This window comes from Lontra canadensis, unplaced genomic scaffold, assembly GCF_010015895.1.
Source record: "Lontra canadensis isolate GAN:19392208 unplaced genomic scaffold, GSC_riverotter_1.0 scaffold215, whole genome shotgun sequence".
Classification (NCBI taxonomy): domain Eukaryota; kingdom Metazoa; phylum Chordata; class Mammalia; order Carnivora; family Mustelidae; genus Lontra; species Lontra canadensis.
In genome coordinates, this window is record NW_022631209.1 from 109,992 (window position 1) to 130,034 (window position 20,043).

Genomic DNA, 20,043 nt, shown 5'->3' on the forward strand with positions numbered 1-20,043 from the left:
AGAAAGAAAGAAAGAAAGAAAGAAAGAAAGAAAGAAAGAAAGAAAGAAAGAAAGGAAGGAAGGACAGACACCACCAGCACCCCTGGGACCTCCCTCACTCCATGCCCTGGAAATTTCCTCAACCAGAAGCAAACCACTCTCCTGAATTCTGATATATCAGTTTTGCTTAACTATGAAATGGAATTCTGAAAGTAGACATGCCTTTGTGTTTGACTTTTTTGTCAATATTATGCTTAAGATATTCATCTCTGTACCTGCGTATAGCAGTAGTGAGTTCATTCTCATTGCTGTCTAAATTCTATCCTTTGAATGTATCATGATTCATTTGTGCTTTCTATAATCAATGTTTGTTTCATTTTTGGGTTATGATCAAGGCTACTTTAATATATCTTGAACATGCCTTTTGGTGTATGTGTATTTGCTTTCCGTTGGATAGGTACCTAGGTGTGGAAGGGTAATTTCTGGTACATAGTAGGTACTCAAATCAGTGAATGAATGAGTATATGGTGGGAAGGAGGGAGAGAAGGAGAAAAGGAAGGAAAGAGGGAAGGAAAGAAGGAAGGTAGGTAGGTCAAAGAAGACTTGTTCAGCTTATTAGATAGTTTGTTACTTCCTGATATTGTGAATGAGACATTTCCATTGAATTTCCAAAGTTGGTATTACTAATATATTTTTAGTGACAGATTTTTAATGTTGATATCCTGTCTTGCTATCTGACTAAACTGTTTTTATGACACATCATAATTTTTATTATTTTTATTTTAAAGCTAAAGTGGTATAATTTGTTGAGTTTTTTATTATTTTATTTTTCATCATAAGTGCATTCTTTAATCCCCATCACCTACTTCACCCATCCCCCCATCCCCCTACCTCCCTTCTGGTAACCATCAGTTTGTTTTATATAGTTAAGAGTCTGTTTCTTGGTTTGTCTCTTTCTTTTTTCCTTTGCTCATTTGCTTTGTTTCTTAAAGGCCATGTATGAGTGAAATTATATGGTATTTGTCTTTCTTTTACTGACTTATTTCACTCAGCATTATACCTTGTAGATCTATTCATGTTGTTGCAAATGGCAAGATTTCATTCTTTTTTTTATGGCTGAATAATATCCCATGTAATTATTTTTATTTACTTGCATTTTATAGATATAGACAAATCAAAAAATATGCAAATAATGACAGATTTCTCTCTCCCTCTCATACTTCCTCTGCATTTCTTTTTTTGTCTTCTTGTAGTGGACTAGGGACTTCAGTAAAATGTTGGTTAGTAAAGGTGATGAAAGGCATGTTGGAATTTTTCCTGCCTTTTGGATAAATTCTTTTAATGTTCACCTTAATGATGACAGAAAGTAGTTATGGGTTGCAGACAGATTTCTATATTTCAAGGTTAGGAAGCTTCCTCCTATTCCTAGCTCACTGAAACTCTTTCTTTCTTCCTTCCTTCCTTTCTTTCTCTTTTTACAATTTTATTTATCTGACAGAGAGAGAGACAGCGAGAGAGGGAACACAAGCAGAGGGAGTGGGAAAGGGAGAAGCAGTCTTCCCGCTGAGCAGGGAGCCCCACATAGGGCCTGATCCCAGAACCCTGGGACCATGACCTCAGCTGAAGACAGATGCTTAATGACTGAACCACCCAGGCTACCCTTCCCCCAACCCCTGCATTTTTAAAGACTTTATTTATTTACTGAAATTCAGAATGAGTGTTGAAATCTAACCAATGATTTTTTTTTTTTTAATCTCGGGATGATCACTTCTTTTAATTTATTGATGTAGCTTTTTTTTTTTTTTAATCAACCCATCCTTGTATTTCTAAAGGTTATACTGTTTTAGGTCTTACATTTAAGACTGTGATCCATTTAGAGATAGATTTGTGTTAATGAGTGTGAGGTGTGAGATAAGGGTCTAAGTTCATCTTTTTGCATATGGATATCCAGTTCTCCTAGCACTGTTCATTAAACAAACTATCCTTTCCCCCAGTAAATTGCCTTGACACCTTTCTTAAAATCAGTTGCCTAGAATATAAGGAATTCTTTCTTAGGTCTGCTGCATCATTTTGTAGTTCTATATGTCTATTCTCATCACCAGTTCCATGCTTTCTTTTTAGCTGTAGCTCTACAGTAAGTTTCCAAATCAGGAAAGTGAAAGCTCTCCAGTTTTATTCTTCTTCTTAAAATTTGTTTGTGTTTGTTTTTTGGCCAATCTAGGTATTTTTATATAGATGTAAAGATTGTCAATTTCTCAAAGAAAAAAAAAACTGCTGGAATTTCCATAGGAGTTACATTAAGTCTACAGCATTTTTCATTTCTGATATAAACCCTACTTGGTGTGATTCTTTTACTATACAGCTGGTTTTATTTACTATTATTTTATATATGATGGTGAAGGGCCACATAGTTTAACTGAACTATCATTTTTTTTCCTTCCTTCTTTCCAAATGAATCTTTGATCTTAGTATCTGTACTCAGTAGCTGAGAAATTTTCCATATTTTTGTATGTTAAGAGCTCTTGGGGTCATTCTACTAAAATTACAATGAACTAAATATTTACTATATTTTTATTCTTGATCAGATATACCAGGCATGATTATTTTATTAGGCTTCTCAAAATATTATCTATTTTTAAATTAACTATACTGATAATTTGTCCTCTATCTCATTGAATTCTGCTATTAAATACCTATCTTAAAGTTGTTTTGTAGTGTCCTCATCTTTATTCATTTCTTTGTTTCTAGTTTATAATTTTTATTTTGTTTTCCTCTTGAGCCTAAAAGTTATTTTTTTGTTATTAATAGCACTTCATTCTTATCAATGACTGGTTTATAGAATCCGTGCTTTTTTTTTTTAAGATAGAGAGACTGAGTGCAAGTAGGGTGGTGGAGGGGCAGAGGGAAAGGGAGTGAGAGTATCCCCTGTGGAGGCTGACATGGGGCTTGATCCCAAGACCCTGAGATCCTGACCTGAGATGAAATCAAGAGTTGAACACTTGGGGCACCTGGGTGGCTCGGTGGTTAAGCTCTGACTTTGGCTCAGGTCATGATCCCAGGGTCCTGGGATCAAGCCTCACATTAGGCTTCCTGCTCAGTGGGGAGTCTGTTTTTCCCTCTGCCCCTCACCATAGCCCCCATGCTTTCTCCCTAATAAATAAATAAAATATTTAAAAAATTATTTTAAAAAGGAGGTGAACGCTTAACCTACTGAGCAACCCAAGCACCCCTAGAATCTGTGTTTTTAAGATTTTATTGCAAGTTTGTTTATGGTTTAATTTAATCTACTTTTTAACATTCTCTGTGGGTTTAAAAAACTATTATGTATTGTGTCAAAGGTCTATTTAAATCTTAAGGATCAAACTTGTTAATTGTGCTATTTAAATTCTCTACATCCTTACTTAATTCTTTTCTTTTTGATTCATTAGTTCATGAAATGTATTGAGTTTCCCACAATAGTAAATATATCAAGTTTTTAACGCTATTCTTTTTTTGCTTCATTTAGCTTAAGGATGTACTGTTAATTACATGTGTATAGTAGACATACTCTTGACTGATTTCTCTCCCATTAAAGAATCAATTTTTCTCCCATATAATACATCTTACATTGAATTCTATCTTAAGTGGTGCTATTACTACTCTTTATTTGCTTATATAATTTTTTTTTTATTTATACGTTCTGTCATATTTACAGTTGTGCTTCCTGGAAACAACCTATAATTGAACTCAGATTACATACTGAACCCCTCTTTGTTTTATTAGGAAAACTTAACCAATTAATTCATAATGCTGTTATTAGTGATATTCCTGAACTTATTAATATCATTTTATTGTTTTCTGTACTTACAGGTTATTTTTCTTTCTTTTTTGGGGGGGTTCTTTTTGTTTCCTTTTGTCTTTTATTAGATTAATGGATGATTTTTTGTTCTATAAATTCCTATTTTGTGGGGAAATTGTTCCTCCTAAAGCCTTCAATTTCTTACATATATATTTTTCTAACATCCATTTCATTTTTGAAATTTAAGATATTCTTGTTATCTTCATGTAAAGGCAAGAACATTTAAACACTTTCACCTCCCTCCAACTTGTGCAGCTTGTTTTCTGAGAGTGAAGTCTCCCTGTCACTCCCATTCATTGCTATCTTTCTAACATCCTGCCTATCCCTGGAGCTCAGCACCCACCCTGAAGCTTTCCTCTGAGGACAAAAACTCTGTTGTCCCTGGTTTTGTAGAAGGGGGAAGATCAAATTATCTTACAGCTCAAGACACAATTCTCCAGGAATTACCCTGAGAACTACCATAAGTTCCCCTTCTGTTCCTTGGGTTTTTTGCCTCTAGGGTTGGAGCTGTTCTGACTTATCCCATCCAAACAGCATATTTGATGAGCTGATATTCTCCCCATTTATACTTCTCTATAAACCTGATCCTGGTAGATATATATCAAAGATTCCTTAAAATTTCTGGTGCATTGATTGGAATCTTATCTTCACCTACTATTATGGATTTTTTTTCTTTTTAACATAATATTTACATAGATAATTTTTGCAACACACTTAGTGTGCCATTTCATCCATTCTCATTTCTCTCTGACTGTGTCCCCTGTGATACCCTGTGTACACATTCGCTGAATAACCCTTATGGGTATTTATCTTTTGCTTTTCTTCAGTCAAGCCTTGGCTATTCTAGTGAGACTCTTGCTAGACATTTTTTTGCTCAACTTGAGGACATTCTATTCCTTGAAGACTTCTCTGATGCCCATGTCCCAATGTTAATATCCTTCTACATTTCATCCTTATGGTACTTAATTTTAATCTTTGTTATGACTAAGTTATAAGATACAGCATAATTTATTGTGTGTGAACTTGTTCCTCCTTCACACCAAGTACAGTGTCTCTTAATTTTGTATTTCCATTATACATAATAGTGCTATCCACATAGTAGGGATACCATCTGTGAATGAAATTGAATTGATCTGAATTTGTAGCTTGTTTCCACCAATAAGAGAAAGTTTATCTTTGTACTGTGCTTGGAATGACAGTTCTATAATACCTTTTTTTGAATTTGATCACGTAGTGTTCCTTAGAACATAGAACAGTATTTGTTGAGAAGCACAACAAAATAAATTATTCTTGTGATTAACTTATCCTTAAAATGGTCTTTCTCATACCTGACATTTGTGTATTAAGAGCCCCAAAGAGGACATTAAAAATATTTTTGGCTTGCTTCTCACTTGTAGACATTAGCTGACATGATATTTTCTTGAACAATGCTATCTATCAAGTACGTACATCCTTAATCTCTTGCAGAGAGTGCCACGCTGACACATATTACTGTTTGTTACAATGCGACCCGCAATCATCCATGCTGCTCAACCTCATCAGAGCTCCTTCCATCAAAATGTGTCTCCATAGTAACCCAAGCCAGATTTGGCCATTTGGTCTCTGTTTGGAACACAAAGGTCACTTGAGCATTTATGACATTTGGATTTTGGAGTGTGTTTCCAAAACTACAAATTCTGCATGGCTCTGACATTTGGGTACACTGTTTATTAATAGTATTTTTCCTTGGTACACATGTATGTTTCAGTTTGGAATTGTGTGTGTTTATTGGAAATGAAAGCAGCCAGTGGAACCAATTTTAATGGAACTCACTCTTCTTTCTTCATTACATTTCTTTCTAGAAAATAATACTTTGTGCTATGTAAGAAACTCATTGTAAAATGTAAATCACTGAGATTGCTACAAGTATCTCAAACTAACAAAACTGAAAAATTGATTATTAATTATTTTATAATGTTCTCTTTTTCCTCAAATTACAAGTGCATCTTGAATTTTATTGAAATGGGATAAGAGAATTATTCAATTTAGCATACATTGTTACCTTTTTATATCCAAGAAGGATTTGATTTGTGGATGAGAAGAGCAAATATGTGTTCACTGAAATATAATCATTTGCACTGAAATTAGAAATTGTCTAAAAAAGAAAAAGCTAAATGTTTAATAAAATGTTTAGAACTCTAGAATCTTGCAAAAGGAAATTTGAATATAATAAAAAGTGTAGTTGTTTCCAGGTAATAAGATTCAATATCTCAGAACCAATACTTTCCAAACACATCTATTTTAAAATAGTAATACCTAGGAGAGCCTGGCTGGCTTGGTCAGTTAAGTATCTGACTCTTGATTTTGACTCAGGTCATGATCTCGGGGTCCTGGGATCAAGCCCGCATTGGGCTCTGCACTCAGCAGGGAATCTGCTTAAGGATTCTCTCTCTCTCTCTCTCTCCCTAAATTAAATAAATCTTTAAAAAATAAATTAAAATAGGGGCACCTGGGTGGCTCAGTGGGTTAAGCCTCTGCCTTCAGCTCAGGTCATGATCCCAGGGTCCTGGGATTGAGCCCCGCATTGGGCTCTCTGCTCAGTGGGGAGCCTGCTTCCTCTTCTCTGCCTGCACTCTGCCTACTTGTGATCTCTGTCAAATAAATAAATAAAATCTTAAAAATATATATATAAAAAAATAAAAATAAAAAATAAATTAAAATATAAAATAATAATAGTTAACACTTAAGCAAACACTTTCTCTGTGCCTAATTATATTCTAAATGTTTTAGACATTTCAACTCCCAGCAACCCTAAGAATTTGGTGCTATAATATTCCCCATTTTACTAGTGAAAAACTGATACCCTGTGGTTATACAGCTACTAACTGGCATACTCCTGTTTAAAGAAAGCCAGGCAGTCTGGGTCACAGACTAAGTTAAACTGCCCACAGTAATCTATATGAAGGAGATTCCAATCAAAATCCAAATAAGATGATTTCTTCAGAATTTTTTAATGTAGATTTTATCTAAAGGAATAAGCATCTGAGAATAGCTACAAAAAGTCTCCAAAAAGAACTTAGGACATATTTGAATGTTTAAAAAAACAAACAAACAAACAAACAGAAAACTAGTTTAAGCAGGAGTTTTCACATTTATGGATTTTATTTTTCTCAACCATTTTCTTAAGTAGGAACCTCTGTAGGCAGTTGAGGACCAGTATGGTAGTGCAACAATACCTTCATGAGAAAATAGGGTCCCTCTAGATTTCCTCTTAGCCAACCTCAGTGAGCATCTTTTTTTTTTTTTTTTTAAAGATTTTATTTATTTATTTGACAGACAGAGATCACAAGTAGGCAGAGAGGCAGGCAGAGAGAGAGAGAGGAGGAAGCAGGCTCTCCACAGAGCAGACAGCCCGATGCGGGGCTCGATCCCAGGACCCTGGGATCATGACCTGAGCCGAAGGCAGAGGCTTTAACCCACTGAGCCACCCAGGCGCCCCCTCAGTGAGCATCTTAATTCTCAAGCCGATTCCTTTATGTTTCAAGATGGCTACTCTACATCCCTTTTTGTGATGCTCCGTATCACTTTTGGGTTCCAGTGGGCAAGAAGGGAATGAGCAAGAGTAAAAGGGACATAAGCCAGATGAATTGGCTTCTTTAAAGAACTTTCTCAGAAATGACTCACAGTGGTTTTCACTTAAACTACAGCTACCTAGACCTAACACGTAAACAAATCTAGCTGTAAGGAATGCTGATTTTTTAATAAAAAAATTTTTAAGCAGGTTTTTGACTAGACACTTTGTGACTGGACACATAGTAAAGAAATGATGTTGGGAGAGGTATAGAATAGCTTTACTCCAGGGCTGGGTTAGCCCCGCTGATATGGCTTAATGTACCCTGGCCATTCAAGGAGCTTTGTCACTGGCTAGTCAGGACTCAACTGTTTGGAAATCTTCAGTTTACAGCTCTGGTAGTTCCTCGCTCTGACTCATGACGTCTCACCACAAAGAGACATATTTCTGTGTAACCCACTCCTCTCCAGTGTTCTTTCTGGAAAACTAGCTGCAAGAGGCTCCATGAACCCAGCAGCCTCTGTCAGTACAACTCAGGGAGTCATAGTTGGCTCACATTCCCCCTTTATGACAGAGTTCTGAGGTACTTCCTGACAGAAATCTCGGGCAATTAAAGGCTCACATGACTTGTTTACTTTGTCTCAGGTATCCCAACCATGTGCTGTCTGTCAACTGATGTCTCAAAACCCTTTGTCAGGGTTTCCAGTTGTTTTCAAGAGAGGGCAAACCTAGTGTCACTTTCTACACTGTGGAGGAAGCAGGAGCCCGGTGACTATTCTTTTCACCTTTAAGGTCATGCTATAGGACACTAAAAAGAGGTATTCTCCCTTTGTTAATAACTTCCTTGGAGAACAAAATACTTTTCTTATAGAAATCTCATTAAATATTTGCACAGTTGCCAAAGATGTGGGTTCTGTGCCCTAAGATTTTAATCACAATTTATAATATTGTGTGGGTCGCCTGAAGAATTCCAGATAACGTCCAAATGAGAGAAGATGACCTATATGCCATTAATCCTCTGTTGTCACAGAGGCTTTGCTTCCAAAAGCAGATTCCAATCACTCCAAAGCTTTTGGAAATTATAATTATGTATCACTTTGAAGTTATAATTACATAAATCTGTCCCATCTCATGATAAATGCGCTATTGCCTATTTGTCTTCCACATTAAGTAAAATTTAAGTTACCATTTTGAGAACTTTACAGATTATTTTGCAACAGACCTAAAGATGGAGGCCATGTGACTAGGACTTACAAATCTTGTCATGAGTACAACTATTTCATTGCTGATAAGCAGCAACAACTTTTGCGATTACATTAAATATATAATATGTTAATATAAGAATACATATAGTATAGGAATCTAGGGTTAATTATAATTCAGTGTGAAGTTTTCATGGTTATGTTCTTGTTTTTATTTGTATTTTGTTTTGTTTACTATTCCAAGCGTTTTTTTTTTTTTTAAATGTCTCTCTAGATATGCCTAACTTAAGGAGTTGAAGATGTTAGCTCTCATAAAGGAGAAGTAACTGTCCATAAAATGATTAGATTAGTAGCAAAAAGGCCAGCCTGCACTGCATCTCTTATCTTAGGGTCATAGCTAAGAAAGATTCAGTTAAATCCGTTGGGTGAAGATTGACTGGAGTTTCCAGGGGCACCTGGGTGGCTTTATCAGTTGAGTATCCAACTCTTGATTTTGGCTCAAGTCATGATCTCATGATTGTGAGATCAAGCCCCAGGTGGGGCTCCACATAGAGGGGGAGTCTGCTTGAGACTCTCTCTCTTTGTTCCTCCCCCACTCTCACTCTTTCAAAAAAAAAAAAAGAAAGAAAGAAAGGAGAGTAAAGAAAAAGAAAAAGAAGAAGAAGAATAACAACAAAACAGTTTCCAAAATATAAGTCAGTTGAGTAAAAAGTATTTGGCATCCAGAACCAAGGGGACCAGACATGAAGCATGAAATATTCTGTATAGTTGACATGGTGTCAGGGGAGGGAATTCTACACACACAAACAGAAAGGAGCACATGTAATTCCAAAGCAACAGCATTTAGAATCAAGCAAGCAGAGAGAATTAGCATTGAGGGAAATCTATCAGAGCATAGCAGGAACCCAGCAGAGTATCTAGGATTTGGGGCAATGGTACAAGATTAGAAAGAGAAATAAATGCAGGCTTTATTTCTAGAAGGACAATAATACTGGGAGAGCAGCGAGACAGAACATTTAGGGTTCAAGTCAAACTGGCTGCAAAAGAACCCATTGAGAGTCTCAAAGTGTCAGACAAGCACTCTCCGATTCATTTGCTCTTCTGTAGAGGTTTATCTTTGAAACTTTTTACGAAGCTGAGCACAAGGGAGAGAGGCACAAGGCAGAGCTATTGGAAGAGAAAAGAAGATACTGGGTGGGGTTATTTGTCATGCCAAAAACACCGGGCTGCCTGCCATGTGCTTAAATGTCTCCTATTTAAAGTCATTTTCTTTTTTTTTTTTCTTTAGAGGATCTGTTAAGTTAAAAAATATTACCAGAGAGATAACACTTTACGCCCCTTAGAGACCAGCCTTTAGCATATATTGGTTTATCAGATTAGCTGTTAGTTTCAAATGGAAAGAGTAAGGTCCTGAGGGAATGAAATTCAGATATTAGATTTAAAGGATATTTGAAGGAAATAGAGTGCCAGAGCAGGTAATCTTATACATATTGAAAATTAGGGAGAAATCTGTCTTTTATGCCCCTCATTTCACATTTCCCTCTCGGCAACCTGCATGGAGAATTTACTATGTGCCAGATACTTTCAAAGCCCTTCAGATATATTATTTCATTTAATCTTCCAACCCTATGGGTACATCTTATCATTTCCATACTAGAACTAGGAAAATAAAAAAAAATTCCCGAAGTCTATGCAGCTAATAAGTTGCAGAACCGAAATTCAAACTCAAGTGCGAGGCTTTGATAATTTCACTAGGGAAGGTGTCATTAGAAATGATGGGATGGGATTGAGGGGGGAACCCTACAAGTGGCATGGAGAGTAGTTCAACAGTCAGTTGCCAGTTGTTGTGTGCCAACCATTATCAGAGGTTGTGATAGGTCCTAGAGATACTGTCATGAGAAACCAGACATGACCCAGACTTCATGGGGCTAACAGGGAGGAAACAGTCAACCAATAGTGATAAAGACCTGTAAAGAAGTCTTGACTTTATGAGTAGTTGAAAACAAAGGTTGATGGTTGCCATCAACAACAGTGAGACACTGTTTTTGATAACTTATATTTAAGCAAAACGAAAAAAGGAAAAATGATGTTGGAGGTAGGAGAGCAGGGAGGTAGGAAACAGGAAGAAGAGTAGTTTTGTGGGGGAGAATGTGTTGAGATGGTTCTATGATGTGTTGAATTCAGGGTGAGTTTGAGACAATCCAAGAATTGTCCACTGGCACCTAGAGATAAGATCAGGTGCCAGAAGCCAGGGAAAGAGATGTCGTCTGAGGCCCCAGAGAAATACTTGGTACACAACCAAGCTGGACACGATGAAGGGGCTCTGGGCTCTCTAGGGCATGATTTTCAATCCTACCCAAGTCTACAGCAGCCCCTATGGAAGTGGAGGGGATGGGGCTCACAAGGGGCAGGCAAGCAAAGCTGGTAGCAGGAGGTACCTGAAACTTTGTAAGGATCCCCTAAGAAAGCCAGAGCCTCTTTTTAAGTAAAAATAATAGTTAAGAAGAAGAAAAACTAACACCACTTTGAGCCTCTGCTGTGTCTGGAAGCTGAGTTAGTCCCCCTAACACCATGAAGAAACACCAAGAACACTGAGGCCCAGGGAGAGTGAGTTACTTCCCTAAATCTATCTTATGAAGTCTGGATCCAAGATTTAAACTCAGATTGGGCTTTAATCACGACCACCGATCAAGGGGAGAGGGAACAAAGGGATTCTTTCTTCCTTCAAGCCCTGATGTAAGTGGGAGAGAATGAAGTTCCTTGTTTTATCTTGCAAAGACAAAATGTATAGCTTTATATCCCAGTGCTAGAGGGGAACAGATATAAGTCTGCATCTCTGAGTCCCGAGTATTTTAAATACATTTTATCAGATCCTGATATTCTGAATTTCATCTCATAGTCTCATACCTGATCCTTCCAGAGTGGTCAAGATGGCAGGTGCTCCACCCACGGGTTCATACTAAACTCCTCCTTGTGGCTGCTCCCATGAAAACTTTGCAGATTGGAGGAGACATTAGGGTACCAAAGGAGACATCAGAGGATAACTAATACTAGAAAAATTGGCTTAACAAGAAACTTCCTAACTAGCCTCTGAAGTCCATGGGAAGTCGGGGCAGGTTAGCAAAATTCAGAAAGAAGAACTACCTCTTAGCACTTGCTAGAAATGGAACAGAACCATGGGAAATTACCTGACCTCTTTAATTTCTCTGTTCCCTCACTTATTTAATAGAGTTAATCTGAAAGTTGCCCCATGTTGCCTTTGTGAGAAGTCAATGAGAATGCTTCTATGCTCTCTCATGATGTCTAATGCTGAGCAAGGCCTCAATAAATGTTTGCCTTAAAAAAAAAAAAAGAGCTAGTGTATGTGAAAACATTTTATAAGCCCAAAGTACTCTATCAGCACAATTATTTTTTAGATGCAGAAAAGAGAAAATAGACTTAGTAGTGTATTGTGAATATGAAGGCAATATGAAGACCTATTTCAAACTGAAATATTGATGCCACTGTTTCTCTTTAAGGCTCTTATTTGTCATACTTCACAAAATTTTATCTCGAAGTCACTCAGTACTTCCACCTAAACGTACCACTGTGGAACTCAATCATAAAAAAAAAGTTGCACATCTGAAAACAATATGAAACATTGAAGCACCAATGACCTAGTATTCTCATGTAGCTTTGTGACTTGTTATCTGCCAACATCAATGTTTCCATTGTCACTCTGCTGTTTCAGATAACAATGCTTTCTGGACACTTGCCGGCTAGCCATTTAAGAAATGAGGGGCTTTTTAAAAAGTCTGTCGCTGTGTTGATTCCCAGCTATACAGTTACCATTTGTAAATCAGTGGAGCAAGAAATTAAGGACACACTGGCAGCCTTCCCTGTGGAATACCAATAACAGTAAATGTAAAGGATTACCTTGCCGTCTCTCTGCTGCCTATTGTACCTCCGACTAAATAACCCCGCCCCTCCAAAGAAACAGGCTTGTCTTAATCACTAGGAGAAATTAACAGGCACAGTGATAATCAGACTAGGATATGATAAAACGAATTGCCTGCATTTTATAACCTAAAAATGAGGATCTGGTTTGTTTGTTTGTTTGTTTGTTTTTTAAGATTTTATTTGTTTATTTGAGAGAGGGAGAGAGACAGAGTATAAGCAAGGAGAGGGAGAAAGGCAGAGGAAAGAGGGAAAAGCAAACTCCCCACTGAGCAGGGAGCCTGATGCTCATGACCTGGAGATCATGACCTGAGCCAAAAGCAGATGCTTAACCATCTGAGCCACACAGGTACCCCTGAAGAAAGAATTCTTGGTGCAAAAAGGTGGTTTTATTAAAACACAGGGAGAGGACCCATGGGCACAAGAGTTGCTGCCTGAAGATCTGTTTTTAATGCATTACTTCTTTTTTTTTTTTAATTATGCTCATAATACATCATTTTCATTGTAATTGTTAGGTCTTAACTCCTATGCTATCTGTAGTCCTTCCTCTGGTTTACTCTAAAGTGCAACCTGTTAGGCTCCAGTGATAGCTAATAAAGGCAAACAAAAGAGAGGACTAGAAAGTTGTTGAATAATATTACAACTGAGTGAACTTTGGTTTTTCTCTTTGTATGAGAGGACCCAAATCTGCCTTCCCCTACTGTGCTGATTATTCAAATCCCTGCAGATGCTCTGGCCAACTATCCAGTTAGGAGGGAGTCCCCAGTGTGCCTGAATTCTGCCAGAATATTCTAGATGACACCTCCTATTTGCTCCAGAATTCAGGGCAAACAAAGGAAACGGCTACATGTGTAACAAAATTTGGGAAAGGACACAAAGTCCCCAGACTCCAAGTCACTTCCTCAGTCATTTGACAGTGCTTCCAAATGTTCTGGGAGCAACACAATATTAGTCCCTTGGCATGCAAGATTTCTGGTGAAGAGAAGTTACCCTGACAGATACTAAAATACAATAGAATGCTACGATAATGAAAATTGAATGTCTGAGGCAAAAGAACCAACAGACAGAATGGATATCCTTGAAACTCTAAAATATATGACAAAATATTGAAAAGAGAATATTATAAATGAAGGAGGGATATATTACTCCATAAATTATATTGGGGATTGACTGATGCCTTGAAACAGTAAACAGGAAAGAGTTTCATCTTATAACATACTCCAAATTAATTCTAGGTGAGAAGCTAAACATAATAAGGAAACCCATCAGAAAACTAGAAGATGTAAACAAAGAATCAGCTTGAAGAGAATGGACTTTAATGACATAAAATGACATAAAAATAATGGAAGACATGACAAATTTAAAATTAATTATAGATTGCATAAATATATAAAAATACATATAATATATATAAAAATATATAAAAACTCAATATAATCATAGAAATAGATATTGATGTGAAAGTGTATGTATTCTCTCTATATCTTCCCTAGTTCTGTTTACCTACAGGACCTGGGAACAAAAATACCATAGCAGCAATGAGCAAGTGTGGTATCCAGACCATGGTTTCTAAATTCCAGTAAAAGAAACAAGGAGTCTTAGGAAGAAAAGGTTGATTCCAGGGCTGGGGTGGGAAAGTATAAAATGGGCCTAAAACATCTAATTTTGTTCAAAGTAAGAAAGTGCTCAAAGAATATTGGAGATAATTCAGAAGGTCATAGGACATCTTACTGGCCAAATCTGGAGTGATTTGTGCATCAAAATAAATGGTAGTTCTAGATTACAATCCATTGAACAAAACAGGAATCCATGAGCCCATACTGACTTAAATTAATAATGAATCAATTGAAAATTTGAGGTGAAACTCGTTCCCCTCAAAATACTTATTAATGACAGGGACAGAAAGAGTAACTTTATAGTAAGAAATTTTGATAGACATAATGTTAAACAAGTGTTTAGAGTGAACATCACTAGGGTGCCTGGGAGGCTCTGTCCCTTGGGCATCTATCTGACTCTTGATTTCAGTTGGGATCATGATCTCAGGGTCATGGGATTGAGACCTGTGTTGGGTTCTGCACTCAGTGGGTAGTCTGTTTGAGATTCTCTCTCTTCCTTTGCCCCCCTCATTTCTCTAAGATAAATAAATAATTTTTTTTAATAAAATTTGTCACCCATAGTGGGACAAATCCTGATAGAATGTAATAAGAGCATAACATCACCTCCGTGGTATCCCTGACAAAGTTGCAGAACAGGAATCTAATCCCAAGGAAACATCAAACTCATTAAGGACATTCTAAAAATTAACTGATCGGTAATCTTCAAGAGCACCAACGTCATGAAAGGCAAGGAAATCCTGAGGGACTGCTCTACATTTAAGGAGGCTAAAATGAATGACATGGCCACTGGATACAATGTGATCTGGATTGGATCATTTTATATAAAGGACATTTTGGGAACAATTGTTGAAACTGGAATGGGGACTGAAGATTAGACAGTAGCAGTGTAGCAATGTTAATTTCCTGGATTTGATGATAATATTATAATTATGTAGCAGAATACCTTTGCTCCCTTTGAAAACTAAAGTTTTCAGGGGGCATCATGTAAGCAACTTGGTCTCAAATGGTTCAGGAATAAATAAACATTCTTACAACATTTTTATAAGTTTGAGGTTGTTTCAAAATAACAACATGAACAAAAATCTTCCAAATTCTCTTTGGTCCTCTTTCAGTTGGATACGTGTAAATATTGTGTTAGTACCATTACACTTTTTTGGTGTAGTAGTTCCGGCAATGTAATCTTCCCTTGTGCAACTTTTAATGTCAAACATTAGGGAAATTATGAGGATATAGCTGTATCCCAGAACATTATAAATATTTTTAAGTGTTTTTGTTTTGACAAATAGGCAACAACATGGAAAACTTCTTGTAGGTTATATTGTTTTAAAATAAAATTGAAGTAGTCCATACAAAATTAAACTGATTTATAGTTGTTCAAGACTTGAAGAAATGACAACATTTCAACCGCAGTTATATCTGGATAATGTGAATATAGGTGACTTATTTTTATTTTGATACAATGTCTCAGTTCCCTACAATGACCATCATTTCTAAGAACACATCTTGAAAATATAAAATTAATTAATTTAAAATTTAATATGAAGTTATGGGGAGGAGCAAGAAAAAGCTGTTGTTAAAGGGGAAAGTCTCTGAGGACACGCAGCGTTGTTTTGGCCTTGTTTTCCTTCTCTGTGATTTGATGTTGAAAGTCAAAGACACCGTATCTGAAGCCCCCAGCACAGCTGCTGGCATTCACAGCAACTCTACTGGAAGCTGGTCACCAGGACTGGCAGTTATATCCACAAGTAACATCCTTCCCTACCCACCCTGTCTGGTGAGGCATAGACTGCTCAGCCTGCAATAAAGAAAAGGCAGTAGGTGTTATCAGTAATCCAAAAGATCCAAATATCCAGTCCCTGGGCGTTTTAGAATCATTCCTATTTTCAACTCAAAAGGGTCTGTTCACTATCAAACAAAATTAACTGCCTTTAACGTTAATGGAAACTACAGGCAGAAATCCCTAGAAAAACGACAGACATGGATTTGACAGTTCGTCATGCTCTCTATTCTAGGCTCAGTTTGAACATATTTGAAACCAAGCAGAAGGCTTATGTTGAAACAAAACATTGGCAGACTTTGATTTACTGCTGCTAAACTGATCACATACAGATGGTGAAGAAATATTAACTGAAACTGCCTCATGACAGTATGAAGGAAATCTTTTTCTCTGCAGAGAAATGTTTGAATGTGTCATGAAAACCGTCAGAGAATTAACATCTCCAAAGACTTAAATTCAGGATGTAGAAAGACGACGTCGGCTTTGGAGTCCAGCTTCCTGGGTTCAATGCCACGTAAATCATAATGTGACTTTGAGCAAGTGACTTATATTCTGTAGGCTTTGGTTTTGTCCCCAACCAATTGGGGTCTCCGCTCAGGGTTCTAATGAGGATGAATGAGATAAGGCATATACGACACCTAGCAAAGTCCCTGGTTTATATGCAAAACATGGTACTAGTTATTATCATTAGTATTTTTATAATATTAATGAATGGGTGGTATTACATTTAATTAATATCTACATGCTGTGAAGGTATGCATAGGCACATGGAAGGAAAATGTGTGTGATACGAGGAAGAGAAAGAAGCAGAAAGTCAATGCTAATTCACTCTCCACCCCTAACACTCGAATTTTATTTCTGTTCCTGGCCCTCTCCATCTCAGTAAAGTTGCTTCAGGGGAGTATCTCAGAGTCCCTCTAACCACGCCCATTTCCCCCCCTCCCTGGCTAGCCCCGCCCACCCACAGTGCAATCCCAGTCATTCCAGTCTCTTCATCCTCCATCCCTAGTGTTCTGTGCCTGCCTCTTAACTCCTCTCCCTGCTGTTGCTCAAGGACCACCCCCCTTCCCTCCCCGATTCATTCTCCACACAAGACCAGAGCCATCTTCTTGAAACATACATCAAGCACCTCTCTTCCCAGCTGGCAACACTTCAATGCCTTCTGGTTGCACTTTGAATAAAATCTAACCCCCTCTGAAGCCCTACCTGATCTGCACCCTCTTATCCCTCCTAATGCCACCTCCTGTCACTCCCTCCCTCACTCCACATCAATCATTCAATGCTCCTTCTCACCTCAGATCCTTTGCACGTGCCGTTCTCTCTACCAGGGACCCTTCCTTTATAGCAAATGTCCATTCCCTTCCTGACCCTCAGACCAGAGCTTCAAGGTCACCTCCTCAGGGAGGCCTTCTCAATACTCCAGCAAAACCAACTGTCCCCTTTACCTCAGTTATCCTCTAGATTGGCACACTCTCTTAATAGCGCATAAAACAATGTCTAATTATTTTATTTCATTTCTTATTTATTTATTTATTTTTTCAGTCTGGGTCATCCAAAGACTGTAACTGAGCTGGGCCATATCTTTTTTTTAAAGCACTTCCAAGTCTCAGTTCACTCATTGTGCTGGGCATACAGAAGATGTTCAGGAAATATCTGCTAAAACCCATGGGCAATTGAAAAATTGAATCTTGTAAATGTCCAGAGTTCAAATACATTAGATGTGTAAGGATTTATTTTTGCTCTTCTTTGAATGGCCAGAGATGGAGAAAGGTGAGATACACATATTTTATATGTTTCTATGTATCTATAAAGGTAAGAAATAGCTCACTATATACAGAGTGGTTGTTAACAAATTCTCTGTTAATCCCAAAAAAAGTCATGTGGAAAAGACAAATGTAAGTTCAGGAATTTTGCTGATTGTAGTTACTTAATTGGCATTTTTGGGGCCAGTGGATCACATGAATCCATTTTAAAAATCTCTCTAACTTTAGAGGATACTGCGGTTTGAAACCAACATCATGACCACTTTTTATAGGATTCACATTTTTTGATCAGGGATGATCAAAGACTAATTTCATGTTGGTATTTGTTATTTGGGAGCTTATCTTCTCATGGGCCCCTGAACGATTCTTTTCTGAAGAATTCTCTCTCTCTCTCTCTCTCCATATATATATATACAACTGACTCCAGTGGGTGCTGTAATGAGTCACTTGGATCCTCCCTCTGAGACTAAGACCCTTCATCCTCCAGCTCTTGCGGGTGTAAAGAGAACTCCTTGTCTAAGATCATGTGCAATCCCTGGGGATGGTCCTTATCTAAAAACTTGCCCTTGATATATGTGGGGTGGGGGGAACCAGCCTCTCGTCTAATGGGGGTTCAACTTAGAGGGGCCATCCCAGCTCTGGAACTCTGGGATCAGCTCAGGCTGTTTTTGCACATACGATGCCAGCCTGGGGTCCAATGCCTCCCTCTGCCCACCCTTATTTTCTTCACAGGTATTGACCCAGAGAACACTCCCTTGTAAACTCCCAGCACTCAAACCCTCCCCTCAAGAGGGATAGTGTCTCCTTCTTGAGACACTGACTAGGCTGATTGGGTGCCACTCTCTTCCACCATTTTCCTGCTCCTTGGCTTAAAAGAACCACTGTCCCCAAAAGGCAGACAGACAGAATCTGCTGTCCAGCTCTCTCCCAAAGATAAATAATATCTGACAGCAGGGTTGGAAATGGTGATGACCTAGTCTCCTACTAACCTGTGTCTTAGCCTGAACTGCCCTCAATTTCCTTTCTCTACTGTCTCGTGTCTTCTCAATGCAGAGGGTATTATAATAGAGACTACTTCTTTACTCATTAATTACTAGGAAGCTAAGCATAAATATACACTCTGATATAATTATTTTTAAAACATGTGATGGGCTGAATTATGTTTCCCCAAAATTCAGATGTTGAAGTTCCTAACCCCAGTGCCTCAGAATGTAGTGGTATTTGGAGATAGGGTTTTTACAGAGACAATGAGGGTTCAATGCGGTCTTTCGTGTGGACCCTAATCCAATACAACTTGTGTCCTTATAAGAGGAGGAGATGAAGACACAGACTCACGCAGAAGGAAGACCATGTCAAGACACAGGGAGAAGGTGGCCATCTACAAGCCAAGGAGAGGGACCTCTGCTGAAACCAACTCTATTGACACCTTGATCTCAAACTTCTAACCTCCAGAATGGCGAGCAAATGCAATTTTTGTCCTTTCAACCACCTGGTTTGTGGTAATTTACCGTGGTGGAGCTCCAACAAATTACTCTAGTTTGAGATCATAAAACCTGTGCATTTTGTTTCCTGCCCTTAAATGCGCAAAGCACACCTAGGAAGGCCAGAGAGGTGCATCTTTAGGAAGGCTCCAGGATGTCTTGAAGCCCTGCCCCAGAGGAATTCTTCATCTCTTGCTTTGCCCCATTTTTGTTTCCATAGCTTTATTTCTGCTTAATGCGCACACCTCAAGTTGACCACATGGTTTGGCCATGTTTCCTCCAACCCCAACCTTGCACTCTTGTGTGTATCTTTTTTTGTTTTGATGCTATGGTTTGCCTGATTCTTTATTCTGTACCCTGAACCCCCATCTCTGGGAAGCTATCCTGGCCAGCTTCCATGAATCTAGCCTTCCCTAAGAGAGTGCGTGGGCTAGATATCACAAGAGCTTCACAGAAGCTTAGAGGGCCTGAGTAACTAACTGGGGGTTGATCACATTGATTTTATTCTGACTCTCCATCTACAAAATTTAGGAATTAGGTCTTAAGGACAGTGTTGTAGCTTCCTTGATGTAAGGCATTTGACTGTATTGTATCAAAATAATTAAGGGAAGGAAAAAAGTTAATAAATATGTATCCCACAAGAGAACATCATTGGGATGGTTCCCACTATCCCTAGGAACTCCCCATGCAACACCCTGGTCTCTGCCCAGTATTCCCCAGGCTCTCTGATGATTAGATCATCATAGATGACAGTCCCATCCACCACCATGATTCTATCATCCCACATCTAGACCACCACAGATGTTTAGGAGCCCCCAGAGACTTGGAATGTGTGCTGGTCTGTGGCAGAAGGGGCATCTTGGTGTCCTTGCTCTCATCGTGTTTAAAGAGCATCAAATCT